Genomic DNA, 5,390 nt, shown 5'->3' with positions numbered 1-5,390 from the left:
TGCTGCCATAGTGCTTTCTGCTTACCAGAAATTGTTTTGGTTTTCACAGCTGCCAAAGCATCAATACAATTCACAATTTTAGAATTAAGGTTGTTGAGAGTGTTTTCACGACTGTCAGATGTGGTGCGTGATATTTTATTTCATCCACAGCCATAAACAGCTCCCTAATGTTCTCAGTTAGACACCTTTTCTTTACACTGACAGGTCCAGTTTGAACAGCTGGAGAATTTGCAATATTAAAAAAGGCACAAAAGTGGCCACAGATACCAAGATCTTTAACAACAGATGAAATATTCAGCCATTTCCTAATAATCAAGTCCAGCATAAGCACCAAAAGTGTTAAATAGTGTAAAAAGTTCTTTGGTAGTTTTGTCCTTCATGGACGTTAAAGTCACCGGCAATAACCAAGTGATCAGCGTCAGTTGAAATAACTTTATCAGCTCAGTAAATTCAATAAAGTCTATTACTTAGGTGGTTTATAAATTGTTCATAATAAAATCTGTAACACGCCTTTTAACACAGCACTGGGGTTTTTGAAAGAGAAGAATTCTCTACAAAGTGTTTACACTGAAATATACTTTTATGTACTATTTCACCACCTTTTCTGTTAACTCTGCATCATACATTCATAAAACTAAACTTTGGAGGGGAAGATTCTACGAGTACAGCTGCACTGTTGCTGTCGTCTAACCAGGTTTCAGTCAAAACATGGTCTAGATCATGTGTTGTGAGTAACATCATTCACTATAATAGATTTGTTTGCAAGTGAACTAGTATTTAAAAGAGTCAGATCAAATTCATGCAGAAGATTAACAGCTGCCAGAAAGAGGGGCTTAAATGAGCTCAGTTCATCTTATTTCCAGTCAGGACATGAATATAATGAGCTGCAGGTGCTGTGGGCCCCAGCATGTTTTGGAAACTTTCATGAATATTATCACAAGAATTCTTAAGATGCTATCAGATTGTTTACTGGACAGGCAGATATGTGTACTTACTGATAGGAAAACAGACATGTATCTTACTGTCATTGAGGTACAAAGATATTCTCAACTTAAAATGGCAAAGTACCTGATTACATGGCTTTTCTTGCATTGACTCAACTTTTGAATGCCAGCCTGGCTGGTGAGGAAGTTGAGCTCAAAAAACAAGCTCGTTTTATTTACCTCACTGAGACGCAGAATTAAACTCAGACTTTTGACTCGACTAAGAAGTCTGAATTGTGTGAACTCTTGTGTCTTCAAGTTGAGTCAATGTAAGGCCATGTAATCAGTTGCCATATTATTTTGAGTTGAGTTGATCTACTAGTTTTTACAGTGTAGTGGCTAAAATGCTGTGTCAGATATAGGGCAGGTCAGGGGTGGTTGAGCTGGAGGGCTGTGTTTAGGAGCTGGAGAAACTGTTGTTGTGTTGTGGGTGAAAGCTTGAGTCTGAACTTTAAACAGCATCACTGACAGGTTTGTGAGTACAAACACATGTACACACGTCTACTGAAAGAAATGACTGATATACTGGATTGGGCTTTAACCAGAGTGTTAATGTGCAGAAACGCAGCTATGTTCACTGATGATACAGCCAAAAATTAATTGGATATAAATGTTTATAAAGTAAACTTTGTGTTTAACCTGAGAGGAACTGAACACTAACAGGTTTAATACAGACCATCATCATCCTCAACAAGCTGATACAGACACACTGACAGCATCCTGTACCTGGAGCTTCACTGGATTAGGGTTTGGGTTAGGATTAGGATTAGAATTAGAGCCAGGGTGAGGGTTAGGATTAGGTTTAGGGTTGAGGTTAAGGTTAGGATTAGGGCCAGGGTGAGGGTTAGGATTAGGTTTAGGGTTGAGGTTAAGGTTAGGATTAGGGCCAGGGTGAGGGTTAGGATTAGGTTTAGGGTTGAGGTTAGGGTTAGGATTAGGGCCAGGGTGATGGTTAGGATTAGGTTTAGGGTTGAGGTTAGGGTTAGGATTAGGGACAGGGTGAGGGTTAGGATTAAGTTCAGGGTTGAAGTTAAGGTTAGGATTAGGAGTAAGGCCAGGGTGATGGTTAGGATTAGGTTTAGGGTTGAGATTGAGGTCAGGATTAGGATTAGGGCCAGGGTGAGGGTTAGGATTAGGTTTTGGGTTGAGGTTGAGGTTAAGGTTAGGATTAGGGCCGGGGTGAGGGTTAGGATTAGGGCCGGGGTGAGGGTTAGGATTAGGTTTTGGGATGAGGTTGAGGTTAGGGTTAGGATTAGGGCCAGGGTGATGGTTAGGATTAGGTTTTGTGTAAGGTTGGGTTTTGTGTAATGGGAGTAGTGTATTAAGTCTTCTTCATGTAACATATTGACAATACATCTATTTAATGTAAGAAATGTATAAACAGTACATCTTCAATATATTAACCTCAATGTATTCAGATGCTTCACTGCTACTTCACTGATATCTTACTGATTATCTGTTAAGAGTTTATTAATTAGTCTATAGAAGACGACACAAAATATGTGTATTTGTTTATTTAATTTTATTTGTAATATTTTGAAATATAAACAGCACTTTTATGTTGAAATAATCCACAGCCCCTTTATTCAATGGATTTTGTTGGAAATTTAAAGTGTGTTCGACCAGTCTCAAATGGCACCCATTTAATATTACTTTATGATTAGATTTTTAATGAGCATTTATCATTACAAAAAAAAAACATGTAAAGTGCAGAATGAACTGGGTAGAAGAACACAAACAGAATAAGAGAACAGAAAGCGACTGGAGGATAAAGGAATTATGTATCTGTATCAGAACACAATGATCAAAGATAGAACGAAATACAAATCAATAAATAAGAAAAAGGAAAAGTACTGATGAAATATTTCAAACATTGTTGCAAATAATAGATTTTTAACTGCTTTTTAATTATCAGATAAACTCATTTTTAGCTTTTTCAACTAAGTTTCAGATAGTGTTCAAACACTATTTATGAAGAGTTTAAACGAACATGAACACAAATTGTAAGCAGTACTAAGATTAAATTATAGTAATAATAATGCTGTTCTTTGGCTTTGGCATAATGAAATAACTAAAGCACTGTATCTTTCCATAAGAAATCAACAAAACTGATCAACAATTAATCTGTATGTCTTGTAGATGAAGTGGCAGAAACAGAGAATGAATGATTCAGGTTGGAGATCACAAAAAGAGGGATTAGTGATAATAATTGATTTATATATTTAGTCAGACAGAGTTTACAGAGTAGAATGTATGAAGCTCTATCAGGAAACATCTTGAACTTTCTGCAGTAACCCTCATTGTTTTACAAGAATGAAAGGAATTTGACTCTGTGTTTATGAACTCTGATGGGTGTCACGCACAGATTCTTCCTTTACTCCTTTATCACACCGCTACTGAGAGAAATGACTTGTAGTCTGAGTCTGGAAGGTGTTTTAAATGCTCATTATGTTTGACAAATCTGGCCTTAAAATAGACTTTAAGAGGTTCAGCTGTAGAAGGACCACTGTCTCAAACTTGCATGTTTAGCATGCAGTGAGACCAAAGCAGTGACATCTGTTTGTACCTGGTGGACAATCAGTTGCATCTCAGAGCTTTACTCACAAACCATGAGCTTAAGGCAAATGAGCAGCATGTATAGCATATATTATCACTGAAAATCTGAAAATAATGGCATAAAATTGACAACATATTTATTTGTTTTTTCCACTAACTGTAGACAGACAGTTCTTCTTCAACCAATGTCACTATTGCTAACATTCCTGACATAAACAATATGAAGTTATGAAATGAGTACAGTTTGTGAGGAGAACTATTTTGAAGTTCCTCCTCTTTCTAATCCAAGATCTTATAAAATTCTATCTCTACTTTCTGTTTCCTGTGACAAAGTCTTTGCACCCCACCATCTGCCAATCTCCTCTCTGTTCCTCAGTCCTCCCTCAGTCCTGACTCTGTTCATCAAAGAGGAGGTCCAGCCTTGTAGCTTAAAGTAGAAGCTGCTCAGAACTTCAGCCCAAAGTCTCAAAATTCTCTCTCCATCTACTCATACAGTCTTTCATAATACAACCGTATACTGAAAGTAAATTATTTAGAATGCACATCTTAAAATATTATTCTGAAAAGATACACATGATGTGTAGAATAAAAGAACTTAAACATGTGAAATATACAGACAAATTAAAGGAAAAACCTGAATAAAGCATGTTAGTCAGGACGAGTCACCAGAACAGAGTCAATGCTGTACAGTAATGCAGAACTTACTACTTACTTTAGCATGTAGCATGAGAACCACTGCTATGATAATGCTGATTTGTGCATCTAAAATAATTTCAATGTTATTTAATGACTCACTTCTAGGATTTTACTTCATGTAAACCTTTACTTTACAAGCACACAATGTATAAAAACAAACATTTGATTTTACTACATGTTCATTCAATTTGTAACTACAAGCATTTGTGCATTCATGAGGTCCTGCTGGTGTGGGTTTCCTCTCTTTCAGTGATAAACACAAAAGTGACTTGAGCACCAATAGTTCCTCCTAGGAGAATGTTCAGACTGCAGAACACAGCTTTACATATGTATCAGGCAAAACGCAATCATTTAATTGATGATTTTTTAATTGAGTATTTTTAAATTAAGTTCTATTTATCAAAAAATCCGATCATTTAAAGCTAGCACCACTAATAAGTTCCTTAGAGGGGGCATGCAATCAAAGTCAAGTAGCTTCACCGGAGCGATGTTATAAATGTGTGTGTATTGAAGATGTCACTAGGGTTATCCACTCAATCACAGGGTAAAGACAAGGTCATCATTTTCTTTTATCAAATAAGTGTGTCATCCAAAATTAGCAGCATGATCAACTTCCTTAGAGAGTGTGTGAAAGCATGTGCGTATATGAAAACAGTAAATATGGATATTTATCATTACTAAGGCTTTAAAATGTTTTACTACACAGCAGAGACACAGACTATTGGTTTATAGAGATCAAACCTCTCAAAAATACATTAATAATTGTATGATAATTATATGCTAATAAGTAATTACAGACTCATTATTTATACATTAATTAACAGCTTATTAAACACTGGTTACTGATTAAGTACTTAGAGATCGGAAATACTAGTGAGTTCACTGTTAATTCATAGTTTAGTTTGTCAGTAATTCACAGCTTATTTACTTATTAACTGTGCACTAACTGTGGCTTTTTCACTGCTAGTGAACTGATACATATGTTTATATAAGTCACATGAGAACTGTACCTGGAGCTTCACTGGATTAGGGTTTGGGTTAGGATTAGGATTAGAATTAGAGCCAGGGTGAGGGTTAGGATTAGGTTTAGGGTTGAGGTTAGGATTAGGATTAGGGCCAGGGTGAGGGTTAGGATTAGGTTTAGGGTTGAGGTTA

The sequence above is a fragment of the Colossoma macropomum genome, unplaced genomic scaffold, assembly GCF_904425465.1.
Source record: "Colossoma macropomum unplaced genomic scaffold, Colossoma_macropomum, whole genome shotgun sequence".
Lineage (NCBI taxonomy): Eukaryota > Metazoa > Chordata > Actinopteri > Characiformes > Serrasalmidae > Colossoma > Colossoma macropomum.
This window is presented reverse-complemented; position numbering follows the sequence as displayed.